General features: G+C 37.1%; 1 protein-coding gene across 1 annotated transcript in view; it reads right to left on the bottom strand.

Annotated features, from left to right (window-relative positions):
- Positions 1-16970, bottom strand: part of FSHR (follicle stimulating hormone receptor) — a 165903-nt gene that overhangs the window by 91812 nt on the left and 57121 nt on the right. The window lies entirely within an intron of this gene.

Raw genomic sequence — 16970 nt, 5'->3', positions numbered from 1 at the left:
CCCACATTGTATACAGTGATGTACAGGACCCTCCAGGATCTTCCTGCTGTCCCTTTCCATGGATCCTCTACCCTCCATTTTGACAGTTTTCCCCTTTGCTTATCTTGTTCTTATTGCAGTACTCTCTTGCTAGTTCTTGGACATGCCAGATTCCTTCTTGCCTGTGTTTCTGCATTTGCAGTTCTCTCTGCCTTGAGCACTCCTCTCTTGGATAGCCTCATGGCTTCCTCCTCCAGCCTGCTGTTTGCTCAAATGTCACTTGCTTAGTGATACTTTTTCTAACCATCCTATTTAAAACAACAATCTCCTCTACTTAGCCTCTGGCCCCCTTTCCTGCTCAGATTTTTCTTCACAGCACTTCTGACATGTTATATATTATATTTATTCATCTATTTATGTATTCATGTATTTATTTATCTCTAACCTATAACTAGAATACAAACTCTGTGAGGACAGGAATTTTTGTATAATTTGTCTGTTACGGTATACCAGATGCCCTGGAACATTGACTGGTATGTAACAAGTATTCAAAAAATTTTTCTTAAATGGATGTTAATCAGTCTGAGAGTTCTAAGCTTGAGGAATTACAAGTGACCCTTTTGGAATCTCTATAACAGGAATACTATTCCTTCCTTTGGCTTTCTCTTGCTTTGTAACTGATACATATGTACTCCTCCCCCCACAGCCTCTCCCCCCCCAACCTTAAATCTTTCCTTCCACAAGGTGGTGTGTCAGCAGAAATTAAATAATGAAACACTGAGGATTTGGATAGTTGAGTAAACCTTAATTGCTTCAGTTTCCTACTACTTACTGGTGTGAGTTAAAGTCCTGTTACAGATAAAGTTATTCAGGCAAACAGTTCTTTAACTTTGTTTGCCTTTGGCTGTCATGTGGGCCAGTTCTATGGGGAAGAAGCAGGAGAGAGAATCTTAAGTACTGTTTTTGTTCTGGAGGAGTTTATATATGTGGGAAGGTAAAGCAAGAAACCTTGGAATCACCAGAAAACAGTTGATGTAAAAACTATAAATGTTATGCAAATATTGAAGTGAGAAAGATCCCAAAGTACATAAATATATAAAAGGAAGGTGGGAAGAAGTGGGTGAATTTGAGCCTGGGTCTTAAAACCATCAGGTCATACTAAAAGCATAGTCTATATGAAACCATTTAAATAAAAAGGGATCTAAATTAGGATTGCGAGCAATCTATCTGCAAGTGTCAACTTCTAGAACTCCCATCTGAAAAGAATCAAGGTTAAGGTACTCATTTAATCTTAGTTAACATAGAAAAGTTCCTTTTGTTCCTATTTATCACAAGACAGAAGAATGATGAAAACAAACTAGAAAAAGCAAATAATAAGTCAACTAGATACTGTTTTTTGATTCAACCCTAGTAGCAGACACATTATCTAAAATTTCCAACACCTCTACCTGTACTGTTTCAAACTTATTAACGTAATTAAATCTTTTTTTTGAAGATTAAAAGTCTTGACTTCCATTTCCTGAAATGTTATAAACTAGATAACCTGAAGATATTTCCACTAAAAATCACCCAGAAGTCTTCTATAAGTCATAACAAATACACTTTTAATTGCATAGCTTATAAGAAAGTATGAGAAATCCCCAGGGGCCCAAAGTAAAGCCACTGAATACCAGATGGAACCCTGAATGGTGTATGCCAACAGAAATTGAAGAGGGTAAGCTGAAGCTAAAGTATTCAGGGTGGAAGGCAGTTTCTGGACTTGGTAACCAAGCACTTTGTGTTTTGATGCTATGGTGTTGGGTGAGTTGAGATATAGAAGATGAAATGCGAAGATTTATTTCTGTGTGCTATCTCATGCATTCTAGGAAAAACAAGGTGCAGAAAATGGAAGACAGGCAATTTTTAATGAAATGATGTCTGGAAATTTTCCATAACTTATAAAAGACATCAATCCTCAGATTTAGAAATCTCAAGTCCTAGGAAGGGAAACAAAAATAAACAAACAAACAAAAATAAATGCCAGATACCTGTGAATTAGAACTGTGGAACCAAAAAAGAAACTATTTTAAGATATATTATCTTCAAAGAAAAATAATTAGAAAACTTTGTAAAAAATCTTCAAAATTATTAGAGAAAATAACTGCCAGTTTAGAATCCTATATCCAGAAATAAGCATTCAAATGTGAGGGTTAAATAAAGACCCTTTTAGACAAATTTAATTAGCCATTAGTGAAATTTTAGCAAAGGAATTCCTTCAGAGAAATAAAATTTAATCTAGTAGGAAGGCACAAAAAACATAAGAATAGTGAACAGGAAAATTAGTGTGCCTTATTGAATAGGTGGATTTTCATAATGTTTGGAAAACTTACCTATTCAATAAAGAACACTGGAAAAAATACTGACCAAGAACTAGGTCACAAAGTAAATTGGTGTAGAATAAATAATTTTGTTTAACATACTGCATGTAAATTACTTAAAAATCAGTTATGAGAGATAATAATTAACAGCCCCCACCCCCATAATACATGTACAAACATCTAGAAAGTCAAAACTAAATCAAACCAAAACAAAAAACCCACTCTTTTAAGTCACACATGGGTCAAAGAAGAAACTACATCATAATTAGGAGTTGTTTGGAATTGAACTGTAGTGAAAACACAACATGAAACTGACAGGATGCAGTTAAACCACCACATACAGAGAAATTAATAGCTTTAAATTATTATACCCAGAAAGGAAACAAGATGGAAAATTCACAGCTACATTTCCAACACAGGAAACTAGTGAAGGAACAACAGAACAGTGGAAACAGAACTATAAAGTCAATATTTACTCCATTTCTGGCCAGAACTTTACGTACAAACTTAATAAGAAAATTGGGGAAATGAGGGACTGTTGATAGAGATATTTTGAGAAGATAAACGCTCAGCTAGACTTTACAACTTGATGTATAGATACAGTTTAAGTTTAATCTATACTAGTTTCACTTATTATAAGGTTAAGTTTCTTCATTAGTTTATTGTTAACATGGGTAAGGAGCTTTCTTAGAATATTGAAAGGTTTATTAGAATAGTTTCAAGAATTTTGACTTAACAACTTTAACACTAAAAATGACTGTTTTCGAAAAGTATATTTATCTGAATGTTTCTTGAAGGAGACCATTTATCACTTAAAGTTGCAAAGTCTACTTACATGTTTATTTTAACCAGCAACTTTCTGATAATTGATTCATTATTTTATTGAACTAGCTCTAATTAACTAATAAAGTTGTGTTCAGATTTCCTTTAAATCAGGAATATTGGTTAAGGCATTATTTTTGGTGAATTTTCATTTTAGAAATAAAAAAATAAATGAGAATCTAACAGATTAAAACACATTTCAAAGTTTAACACTGCCTTGAGAGAAGAAACCTAAAGAGAATAGAGGCAAAATAATAAAGATAAGAGTAGAAATTAAAGATTATAATAGAGAAAATCAGTAAAATAAAAAGCTATTTTTTAAGAAAGATCAATAGAATAAAAAATCTGTTCACTTCAACCAAGAAAAAAAAAAAAACAAAAAAAATGAGTCATGAGAAATGGTGCTTAAGTTAAGATGTTAGTTTTTGTTTTGGATGTATTGTTGACACAATGCTGCATTAGTTTCAGGTGTACAACATAGTGATTCAACAACTCTCTATGTTCTGCTACACACACCACAAATGTAGTTTCCATCTGTCACCATAAAACACTATTACAGTACCACTGACTATATTCTCTATGCTGTACCTTTCCTCCCCATGGTTTAAGCATTCCATAATTGGAAGCCTGTATCTCCTATTCTCCTTTACTCATTTTCCCCACCCCCCACTCCCTTCCCCTCTGGCAACCATCAGTTTGTTCTCTGTATTTATGGGTCTGTTTGTACTTTTTTGTTTGTTCATTTGTTTTGTTTTTTAGATTCCACATATAAGTGAAATTATATGGTATTTGTCTTTCTCTGACTTTAGTGTAATATTCTCTAGGTCCACCCATGTTGTCACAGATGGCAAAAGTCATATCATTTTTTATGGCTGAGTAATACTCCATTGTGTCTGTGCATGTGTGTGATGTGTGTATGTGAATTCATGCATACACACACATATATACACACATATACCTCCATACTATTTTCCACAGTGGCTGTACCAGTTTACATTCTCACCAACAGTGCACAAGGGTTCCTTTTCCTCCACATCCTCCCCAACACTTGTTACTGCTAGTCTTTTTGATTCTAGCCGTTCGGACAGGTGTGAGGTGGTATATCATTATGGTTTTGATTTGCATTTCCCTGATGCTTAGTAATGCTGAGCATCTTTTTATGTGTTTGCTGATCATCTATATGTCTTTGGAAAAGAGTCTATTCATATCCTATGCCCATTTTTTAATTTGATTATTTGGTTTTTGATATTGAGTTATATAAATTTTTAAATATATTTTGGATATTAACTCCTTATTGGATATATCATTTGCCAATATCTCCCACTTACTAGGTTGCCTTTTCATTTTGTTGATGGTTTCTTTCAGATAAGCAGGCTTTAAATTAGCCCTAGGAACCATTTTAAAACATTAAATTTGTAAAATCAGACAATATAGATAATTTTCCTAGAGATAAACACTTACCAAATTGATTAATGAAGATATAGAAAACTGAATAGACCTAAAACTGTTAGTAAATTGGGTTGGTAGTTTAAAAACCTATCCACCCAAAAATAAGGTCAGCATCATATGATTTTAGAAGTAAATTATGCCCTTTTAGAATAATAGAAAATCTCAATCTTATACAAACTATTCCAGAAACTAGCAAAGAGGGAATGCTCTCCAACCCATTTTATGTGGCTAGTATAACATCAGTAATAATACCAGACAGGGACAATAAAAGAGTGGAAAGATTAGGCCAATCTCACTTATTAATGTAAATGGAAAAAGCTGAAATAATATAGTGACAATATGTACTCAAGAGAGGCTAAACAATATATTGTTGCCAGTTTGAGTTTGTCCTAGAATTCAAGGGTTGCTAAATATTAGAAAACTCTCTTAAGATTTCCACACTGAGAAGTTAGAAGAGGCATAGAAAATATTTAATAAAAGTTTACTCGGGGGCACCTGGGTGGCTCAGTCGTTAAGCGTCTGCCTTCGGCTCAGGTCATGATCTTAGGGTCCTGGGATGGAGCCCCGCATCGAGCTCCCTGCTGGGCTGGAAGCCTGCTTCTCCCTCTCCCACTCCCCCTGCTTGTGTTCCCTCTCTCGCTGTGTCTGTCTCTCTCTGTCAAATCAATCAATCAATCAGTCAATCTTTAAAAAAAAAAGTTTACTCAGGTAAAAAACTTTTTGACAACAAGGAAAGGGAGGAATATTCCCAGTCTGTAAGGGGTAAAAACCTATCAAACACTGCAATAAATATCACATTCAATGGTGAAATATTAGATATATTCCATTTAAATTTAGGAATGAGGCAAGGATGTTTGCCAATACCTCTTCCATTATTGTGCTAGATATACTAGCCTAGACAGTAAGAGAAGAAAAAAAAAGATAGCAGTATTGTTGATGAAAAATTGTCATTATCTATAGGTAACATTATTGTCTACACGAACAAAGAACTCTTCTTGAATCTAACAGATCAGTAGTAGAACTAGTAAGAAAGACTAGTAAGGTAGCTGGCAGTATAATTAGTGCACAAAAATAATTTGTATGCTTATTTCAAAGTATATCAATTATAATGGCCATAAAACTTACACAGTAAAAGGAATCTAAAAAAAAAAGAGACAGGGTTATATGGAGAATAATCAAATACTTAACTGAAAAACATTTTAAAAAACCGTGGGAAAAAAAACCCTAATCAAACAGAAATGCCACATTTATAAATGGGATGTCTCAATATTGTGAAAGTATCAGTTTCAATCCACATTAATATGTAAATTAAATGTAGGACACATCTGGGGTGCAATAGTTTTGTTGTTTTGGTATATGTGTATGGAAATTGACTAGCTGATTAACAGTCCTATGGAAGAACAAGTTTCAAAGAATTGCCAGAACAGTTTTGAAGGTGTAAAACAAGATTGGGGGAATTGGCATGCCGGGCAACATAATTTTTAGAAAGCTAAGGTGATTAAGATGCTGTGGTATTGACAGGGATTAGGAAATACGCCAGTGGGAGAGAATAAAGAGCACAGAAATAGATCATAAGCAAAAGGAAATGGCAAATGAAAGAGTAGCATTAAAAATTAGTGGAGGAAAATGTGGATTAATCAACAAGGGTGCTGAAACTGTTGATTATCTTTGTAGAAAAAGACAGCACTTTTGCTTATTACCATATTAAAATCTCAATTCCAGGCTTACTAAAGATCTAAATGGGAAAAGTCAAAAGTTTAAACTTTTAAATAAGATATAACATTCTGTTCAGAATACTTTTTTTTCCAAAACACTTTTATTTTTATTTATTATTTTATGTGGGGTTTGAACTCACAACCCTGAGATCAAGAGCTGAGCCAAGATCAAGAGTCAGATGCTTAACTGAGTGAGCCACCCAGGTGTCCCCTGTTCAGAATACTTTTAAAAAGGACACAAAAAACTACACACCAAAATTGAAAAGTTGATACATTTGACTATATTAAACTTAATATTTCTGTTAAACAAAGATACATAAATTGAGAAGATAAGCTATAGACTGGGGAAAGATATCTGTAACACATAAAACTAACAAAGTGTTAGCATCCAGAATATGAAGAACTTTACAAAATAATAAAAATAAAATAAATAAAAACATTGTCAAAAGATATGAACAGGCAATTTCTATAAGAGGAAATGCCAACAACAAATAAACATGAAAAGATGCTCAACTTCATTAGTAATCAGGAAAATGCAAATTTAAACAATAATGAGATACAATTACACATCATCATATTGGCAAACATTAAAAGGAAAACTTCACAATAACACTGCTGGTGAGGCAGTGGAAAAAACAGGACATTTTCTACACTCTTGATGGAAGGGTAATTTACTACAAGTACTTTGAGTAACCATTGGCAATATGTGTTAAAGTCAAAGATAGAAATGCCTTTGAACTCAGCTATTCCATGTCTCTCTGCCTTATGCATACCTGGAGATAGGTAAAAGATTAATCATTGCAACATAATTTATAATAGCAAAAAACTGGAAATGAATGCCCATGAACAAAAGAATGAATAAATATTAATAAAGTGTTGTATATTGACACAGCACCAAATGATAAAGCAGTAAAAAGAAATGAACTGACTAGAGCTGCATGCAGCAATCAGGGTAAATCTCCAAAGTGTAATATTGAGAGAAAAAGTTGGTGCCATATATATACAATATGTACAGTAGGTGATTTTTTATAAAGGTTAACATGCAAATTAAAACAATATATTTTTGCATATGAATCATATCTTTTTATTCTGTATTTTTGGAATTTTGACATCTTGGGGTTTTGCTGACTCTGGAGGGCCTACTCCTACCAGCGCTAGCAAATTCCTGAGTTGGCAAACAACTGGCCTTTGAGTGTGCCTTTCATATGCAAACCAACCAATCCAGAGTCTTTAGGGCCAACCACCGCCTTCCAAGAGCCCTTACGCTCGCTCTGAGCCCCTGCCCTCATAACCCCAGAGCATCCTCTACACCCCGGAGTTCTTGGAAATTATTTAAAGTAGATGATCCTAAACCTGCTTACCCTGTTTTATCAGTTCCTTCCTTCCGTGGAAGCCACAATAAAAGCTCTGGCCATGTTTTCCCCCTTCCTGGTGCTTCCCCTTGTGCCCCTCCATAGTGTGGACTCTGTGAGTGTAACAGAGTATCTTTTCAGTATCATTTATTTTTATTTTTTAAAAGATTTTATTTATTCATTTGGCAGAGAGCACAAGCAAGGGGAGCGGCAGGCAGAGGGAGAGGGAGAAGCAGACTCCCCGCTGAGCAGGGGAGAGCAGCGAGGGGTGCTGGATCCCAGGACCCTAGGATCATGACCTGAACAGAAGGCAGAGGCTTAACAGACTGAGCCACCCAGGTGCCCCTCAATATCATTTATGTCCTGGTCTGTTGGCCTCACCATTCCTGAATAATAATAAAACCTGTATTTTAAAACATGTTTAGAGATACATATATATTTTGATAACTATATAAAAGGGAACTTCTGAGAATGATCAACACCATAATAAGCACATATTACCTCTGTGACAAGAGGAAAAGGAGCGGGACACAGCCACATCTAAAATATTTTATATTTTTTAAAAAGATCTGAACAATATGACCAAATGCTAAGATTCAGCAAAGCTGAGTGTTTTGTGAGTGTTGATTAATTATTCTCTATACTTCATACTTGAAATATTTCATAATTTTTCAAGATTGAAATTCTCACCAGGCCATATCCAAAGCATCATTTATTTGTTTTTAAACAGAGGGAGCAATTTGAAAGTATCATCATATTGTTCTTGTCAGATGGCACCTTTCCTCTGTAAGGGGGCATAAAGTGTCTGAATGATTTCTGTAAAAAAATGCACAATTCATCAAAATGGCTCTGAAAAGAAAATTTTCTTCACTATTTTGCAGGTTATTTAATGTCTCTTCTGTGATAAATGGAGTGGGTGGGATTTACTTTTTTTCTTCCCTGAAATTGGGAAGCTTTAGGATTCCCTTGAACTCTGTCTCTGTTAGAAGCAATTCATATCTTGGGCAGCCCATTCACCCTCGGCCAAATTTAATTTCCCTTTTTGGCTTAAAGGAGAATGGTTTAAAAGATCCTAAAAAAGCTTTCTGGCAGCCTGGAAAACAGCCAATATTCTTTTTGAGAAAGCTGCTTTTTTATGATGGCCCAAGTGTAAATGACACTGGGCTCTGTGTTCTTTGAATTTCACACAAGTTTAAAAATTAAAGTGAGAACAGCTTGGCAAAGGATATACAAAAAGAAACTGATCATCTTCCTGACCTCAAAATGCCAAGAGTTTTTGAGCTTCACACTCTTTAGATCAAACTCTTACCCTAATTAACTTTCTGGAAATGTGTCCAGGAAAACTATCCAAAGAGGTGGATTGAACCAAATGAGCAAATCATCTGGAAAAAATAGACTTTAAATAACTTGATTTGGCTGTTTACCGTGATCCAGCAGAAGACTACGCCACTGTCCAAATCATGTGTGCATCTAATGGGTTGCATTTTGCATTTTGTTACACATGGGTCTTGAAGGCACTGGGGCAGGAAATAGCAGGAAGGAAGAGGTGGGAAGGTAGGAAGGGGTAGTTTCCATATCCTTTGACTTTAAATTACTTCGTTTTTCTAGAGCCTCTTCACGTTTTGGCATGAATCGTAACTGCCTAGATTTGAGGTGCTCTGTCACTGTAAATACAGAGAAATGGGTTGAGCTCACATTAGCCCTTCACCCACCTTCAGGCATTGTAAGCATATGCCAAGGATTCATTGGGGGTTGCAAAGTCTCCCATGAGGATTTCTTGGGATAGAAGTGTCCGTGTTCTTTGTGTCCCTCGTGCATGGTGTAGAGGGTGTGCTTGTCCTTCATCTTAAGCCAAATGTGGAAAGTAATAGAACCAGTGAAGGGTGCTGACATGCATTTCCTGCCATTTGGGGAGTTAGAAAGAATGGAACATGATTCAAGGCTGACCTCTAAAGGTAGGAAGTATCCAGCTGCTTTAGGAGAGAGCTGTAGTTTTATAGACAGAGGTGTGGTTTCTCATGAGCCAGACCTAGAGCTAGCAGAAGGGAGCTGACTGCACACCCTGAGGAAGATGGACTTGCCTGAGTAGTGAACTGATCTAAAAAGAGAGCGCCAAGTGTGGGCTTTGGGAAGCCGGTGGGAGGAGGAATTATTCTTGCGACGATGGAGGCCTCCAGCGTGAGGGATGGAGAGGAGCCCATGTGAGCTCCAGTGAGAATAAGAATTGACATTTGAATATCAGCCACCACTAGGGGGTCCCAAAGCCAGATGGCCCCTGCAGCATCAGAGTAGGATCCAGTTCCTTTCCCTCCAGTTTCCCTCCCTCTTAGGCCGCACCCTCCTAGCAGGTGAAGCTGGAAAGAGTGGCAACTGCAGAAGAAGGGAAATAAGGAGGAAAGAGGAAACTCTTCCTTCCTCAGTTGGGGGTTTCTGGTCTGAAGCAGTCCATAGAATGACAGTGGACTTTCATTTCATTTATGAGGCTGGAACATCTATGATGCCTGCCCCAAATTTCATCTGTGGTGAGGAAAAATGAGTCAGCAGAGTGGTTTTGTCTGGCAGTGGTAGTGAAGAAGAAAGTTACTTTCTGGTTGGGCCCTACTGAATCCATCTTGGTAGATAGGATTTCTGAATTGGTGAAAACTTTTCCCAAGTCATCCTGTGTAATGCTTCATTTGTGAGAGAAAAAGTGATAGGACTTAAATAGGGCAAGGAATGGAAAGGCTTGGAGAACATTCTTATTCCTACTTCCTGTCCTTACCTAGCTCTTATTACATGGGCTGATGATGGGCAATTTAGGACAGAGTGGGTAATTTGGCTCTCCCTTCTGGCACAGTTTATGATAGCCAAGAAACATTTCTGGCTCCGGGGCCCAGCCATAGTAATTGTCTACATAATACCAGAATGGATGGCTGCAAGATGGGAGATCCAGTTGTCTTCAGTTTCCCTAGACCATCTATTCAATTAAACTTTCAGATAATCTCTCTGGTGTAGACCCTGCCACGTGCCATTGTGTCAACTCATGATGCATGATATTTTCTTTAGGAGAGAAAGTTTATGTTTACAAGATAGACACTCAGGAGGCAGGCATCACTCCAAACCCAGCTCCAGTGACACCTCCCTGTCCCCTGAGTCTGTCTGATTTTCCCTCAACAACCTTTCCGGAGTGGTGATTCTTCACTTTTATCATCTTCTGGTGAACAGGGCTTTCTAACAGCTATTTTGAATCTGCTTTCCTTTTATTTCCATTTGTGTCCTCTTATCTCAACATCTGTGCTGGGCTGATAAAAGGGACGTAGGTGCTACTGTTAACTATATATCACTGCTGACTTTATCTCCTCCTCTGTACAACCTTTACGTCAAGGTTGTGGAGACATTTTTTCTGGCTCCCCCTTCCCTTGTCTGCATTGAGTGCTTATGGAATTACTTTCTATACCACATTTTATCACTTGTTCACTTGCATCTTCTTACCAGAATCTGATACCTGATTTATAGCCCATTTATATGAAAGCTCAGGATGAGGAAGCAACATGGTGAAGAGAAGAGATCATTAGGGTAAAATTTAGAAGTCTGGGCTCTATTCTGGCTCTGCTACAGGTATGCAAATGATTGGGAAAAGTCAAATCCCTTCTGTAAAGTGAGGGGGTTGGACTGGTTGATCTCTAAGGCCCTATAAGATAAATTTTACAGTGTGGTTATGTAGTGGAATCTTCAAGCGGTCTCCCATTTCAGTCATATTCTGCTTTAAAGCAAAAGAGATAATTTTATATTAAGCACTCAACGTGGAATAAAGCCCGTCCTAGGGAGTTACTGAATAATTGCTAGCCCTCCTTTTTCTCTAGTCAAGGTCAAAATCACTTTGAGCTTACCCTTTCCTTCTCATCCCTCTGCCACCACCCAGGCCAGACCATCCTCCCTTCCACGCCTCATGTCTGCAACCTTGGCTGTGACCGAAGAGCAGGTTGTCCTCCTCTGTTCTCTGCTGTCCAATCTGTCTCATCTACCATGACCAAAATACTCCTCCTAAACACTACTTGCCATGAGACTCTGCTACTGAAAAGTAAGACAAAACAAAAGAAACAAAATAACAAAAATTAAAAACACACAAATGCCCTTCAATTGCTTGACATTGCCTCTAGGAATCAACTAATTTGTCATCCGTTTGAGGCATTCCACTATCTGCCTCCATTTCCTTTTCAGTGAAATGTTCTATTTCCTGCAGGTAAACTCAGATCTAGCCATGCCCTCACCATTAGTAAATGGCCATGTTGTATTTTTACTAAAACCCTATGAGGCTATGTCCTACCTCTCTAAGTATATGGAATGGTTCTATAGAACAGGAACTATGCCACTTGTCTCTATTCTAAAGAGCCTAGTGAGAGCTTTGCGTATTTCAGGTATTAATACGTATTGGTAGATTGGGGAGTGATGTTTACACTGCCAAGAGTTTTAAGTTTGGAGGCATTTGAGCATCACCTACTCTGAATAACGTGATATTTGCCCTTTGGAGTTATTCCAGCCATATCCATCAGATTTGTTCAAAACAACACCTAGAGCATACGTGAGTGATGAGAAGGAATCTAGCTTTCTAAGAATTTACTTAAAAGACATTTGGTGAAGAATATATAAAGGATTTCTCAGGATGTTGTAGAACAGTTGGTAAAAACTTCAAATTATTGGCCCATGAATGGAATCTAGCTCAAGACATGCTCTGTTTACCCCACACAGTATTTTAAAGAAATTTGAATTGGTTGCCAGCACTTCAGATTGTGAAAGTTCATCTAAAATTGCAGATTTATGGCTTCTCTTAAAGATTAAGAAGATCTCGCAATCCTGGGCTGCTTTCCCACATAATGACAATTGGCTACAATTACGTGATGGTTGATGCTTAGACATAGCACAAGTTACTGGTTGGCTAAACTCCTTCCTGGTCTAGTTTTGTGTCCTGTGCCTTAAGACTTTGAGTTTGGGATTTCTGGTACCTGAACAACTAGTCTCAATGGGCTTGAACTCTTTAGAACCTGGAGTTTTTCATCCTTGGAGGCATATTAGAATCACATAGGGAAATTTTGACATAATACAAATTCCTAAACCTCACCTTTGTGGAGGAGGGGAGAGGCACAGTCAGGCATTCTTATTTTAAAAGCCCCCCAAGTTATTCTCACGCATGGTTAAAGATTGGGGACACCTGCTTTCGAGGGAGGACACAAAGCAGCAACTGCAGCAAGTTGCTCTGATGAGTAGTTAGGGAGTTGGCAACCACCTGTGGGCATGATGGGAACGGTTTTTAGAAACCTGCTTTTATCCCAAATCCCCCTCCCCTCAGTATAAAGTTGAGGCATAATCTAAGGGGTTCCATATAATCCAGGAACTCTTTATAATCTAAATTGACACATCATCATGATCCATTGGGATAACAGCACAAATAGGATATGTGCACCTTCTTTTGGAGACTTCCTTCTTTGGTCAATGCAACTTAAGTTTTTGGTATTGGGACTGGATCAGGGTGGAGATTTGGTGCAATGAATAAGAGTAATGCATATCACAGTAAAGGAGGAGAGTATTGAATGGGATTGAGACAAGCCAGAGGGGCGATTCCAATGTAAAGAAGGACCAAAGGCAGATCTTGAAATTCAGAGAGTATCTGTTCTTTTGACAAATATTTATCGTGTTCCTGTTTGTATGTCTGACACTGTTGTAGGCTCTTATGACATTATGGTAAAAAAGACAAAGTGTTTGCCTTAATGAGTTTATAGTCCAGCCAGGAAAATAAGGAATAGGAAATGATTAGAAAAAAGGTACAGTCATGGGACAATTGCTTGAAATGAAAGGAAGGTCAATTATGTATAAATTCACAGGTTAAAGGAGAAACATTACTTTAGAAATTACATGCATACCTATGCATAAGTAGATGGGGGGCAGGGAAGGAAGAGGGCGAGACAGACACAGACCTATGTACAATTACTCCTTTATAAATTATTTATTGATCATCTATGTGACACACATTATGATTTTAGGGAAAACAATGGTAAGAAAGATACATTTTCTGTTCTACCAATGTTAATTCTATTGTAAGAGATACATATGTAATCTACTAATTATATTGCAGTTTGTGTGGTGATATTTAGTGCTTGCTGTGAGGCACTATGCCAACTATTTCATTTGCATTATCCAATATCTTCAAAACCACCTTAAAAAGTGATTATACTTGCATCTACTTATAGATGAGGGCATGAGTTAAGAGTAGTTTAGTAACTTGATCAAGTACATAGCTAGTAGGTGGCAAAATAGATTGTTGAATTCAAGTCTGGTCCCCAAAGACCATGCTCACTCATTCTCTATTGACATACAAAGTTATATTTCAGGTGTATAGCATACCAAATCTACAGTTCTCTATATTACTCAGTGGTCACCCTGACAAGTGTAGTCCCCACCTGTCACCATACAATATTATTGCAATATTATTGACTGTACTTTTCATCTCTGTGACTTATTTATTTTATGACTGGAAGTTTGTACCTCTTACTCACTTTAACCTATTCTGCCCATCCCCCGCCCCACCTCTCCTCTGGCAACCATCACTTCTCTGTATTTAGGAGTCTGTTTTTATTTCATTATTATTTTTCTTAGCTTCCACATATAAGTAAAATCATATAGTATTTGTCTGACTTCTTTCAGTTAGCATAATGCCCTCTAGGTCCATACCCTCTTGCTCCATGGCAAAATCTCATTTCTTATCAGGGCTGAGTTATAGTCCATTGTGTATTTATACCACATCTTCTTTATCCGCTCATCTATTGATGGACACTTGGGATGCTTCCATAATTTAGCTGTTGTAAATAATGCTGCAATAAACATAAGGGTGCATATATCTTTTCAAATTAGTGCCTTTCTGGGCGCCTGGGTGGCTCAGTTGGTTAAGCGACTGCCTTCGGCTCAGGTCATGATCCTGGAGTCCCGGGATCGAGTCCCGCGTCGGGCTCCCTGCTCAGCGGGGAGTCTGCTTCTCCCTCTGACCCTCTTCCCTCTCATGCTCTCTCTCATTCTCTCTCTCTCAAATAAATAAATAAAATCTTTAAAAAAAAAAACTTATGAAAACAAATTAGTGCCTTTCTTTCCTTTGGGTAAATAAATACTTAGTAGTGGAATTGTGGGATTGTATGCTGTTTCTATTTTTTATTTTTTGAGAAACTTCTATACTGTGTTCCACAGAGGCTGCACCAATTTACATTCCCGCCAACAGTACTTGAGGGTTCCTTTTTCTCTACATTCTTGCCAACACTTGTTCCTTGTTGTCATTTTGATTTTAGCCATTCTGACAGGTGTAAAGTGATATCTCATTGTGGTTTTGATTTGCTTTTCCCAGATGATTAGTGATACTGAGCATCTTTTCATGTGTCTGCCGGCCATCTGTATGTCTTCTTTGGAAAGAACTATTCAGGTTACCTGCCTATTTTTAAATTGTATTATTTGGAGCATTTTGGTGTTGAGTTCCAGGAGTTCCTTATATATTTTTTGATATTAGCCCCTTACTGGATATGTCATTTGCAAATATCTTGTTCCATTTCCAGTACATGGCTTTTTCATTTTGTTGATGGTTTCCTTTGCTGTGCAAAGCTTTTTATTTTGGTATAGTCCCTGTAACTTATTTTTGCTTTTGTTTCCTTTGAGGAGACATATCCATAAACAGGGTGCTAAGATTAATGTCTAAGAGATTACTGTCTGTGTTTTCCTTTAAGAGTTTTATGGCTTCAAACCTCTCATTTAGGTCTTTAATCCATTTTGAGTCTATTTTTGTGTATGGTGTAAGGAAGTGGTCCAGTTTCTTTTCTTTTCTTTTCTTTTTTTTTGCATGTAGTTGTCCAGATTTCCTAGCACCATTTATTGAAAAAACTGTCTTTTCCCCACTGTATATTCTTGCCTCCTTTGTCATAGATGAACTGATCATAGATTCATGAGTTTATTTCTGGGCTTTCTGTCCTGCTGATCTATGTGTCTTCTGTGCCAGTACTTCAGTTGTTCCTTGTTAAAATTGCTTTAGCTGGGGCGCCTGGGTGGCTCAGTTGGTTAAGTGACTGCCTTCGGCTCAGGTCGTGATCCTGGAGTCCCTGGATCGAGTCCCGCATTGGGCTCCCTGCTCAGCAGGGAGCCTGCTTCTGCCTCTGACCCTCCCCCCTCTCATGTGCTCTCTCTCTCTCATTCTCTCTGTCTCAAATAAATGAATAAAATCTTTAAAAAAAATTGCTTTAGCTATTGGGGTCTTTTGTGGTTCCATGCAAATTTGGGGATTATTTGTTCTAGTTCAGTAAAAGATGCTGTCGGTATTTTGATAGGGATTGTATTGAATCCCTAGTTTGCTTTGGGAAGTATGGACATATTAACAATATTCTTTCAATTTATGAGAATGGTATATTTTTCCAATTGTGTCATTTTCAACTTCTTTCATCAGTGTCTTACAGTTTTCAGAGCACAAGTCTTTCACCACCTTGGTTAAACTTATTCCTGGGTATTTTATTCTTTTTGTTGCAATTGTAAATGGGATTGCTCTCTTAATTTCTCTTTCTGCTACTTTGTTATTAGTGTATAGAAATACAAAAGATTTCTATATATTAACTGTGTATCCTTCCACTTTACTGAATTCATTTATTCTAATAGTTTTTTGGTGGTGTCTTCAGAGTTTTCTAAATATAGTATCATGTCATCAGCAAATAGTGACAGTTTTACTTCTTCCTTACCAATTTGGATGCTTTTTATTTCTTGTCTGATTGCTGCAGCTAGGACTTCCAGTACTATGTTGAATAAAAATGGTGAGAATGAATATCCTTGTCTTATTCCTATCTTAGAGGAATTTAGTTTTAGAGAAATTTTAGTTTTTCACCATTGAGTATGATGTCAGGTGTAGGTTTTTCATATATGGCCTTTATTATGTTGAAGGATGTTCCCTCTAAACTGACTTTGTTGAGAGTTTTCATCATGACTAGATGTTATATATTGTCAAAGATTTTTTCTGCATGTATTGAGATGATCATATGGTTTTATGCTTCTTCTTGTTAATGTGGTATATTACATTGATTTGCAAGTATTAAACCACACTTTCATCCCCAGGGTAAATCCCACTTGATTATGGTGAAAGATTCAGTTGATCATTGAATGATTGTTGAATGATTATTGACTTAGGTTTCTAAATATTTCATTGAGATTTTTTTGCGTTCATGTTCATTCAAGATACTGGCCTATAGTTTGCTTTTTTTTTTTTTGTAGTGTCTTTGTCTGGCTTTGGTATCAGGGTTATGCTG

The sequence above is a fragment of the Mirounga leonina genome, unplaced genomic scaffold, assembly GCF_011800145.1.
Source record: "Mirounga leonina isolate KUSES-001 unplaced genomic scaffold, KU_Mleo_1.0 Mir_125, whole genome shotgun sequence".
Taxonomy (NCBI): domain Eukaryota; kingdom Metazoa; phylum Chordata; class Mammalia; order Carnivora; family Phocidae; genus Mirounga; species Mirounga leonina.
Note: the sequence above shows the minus strand (reverse complement) of the source record. Positions and strands in the feature narration are given on the sequence as shown.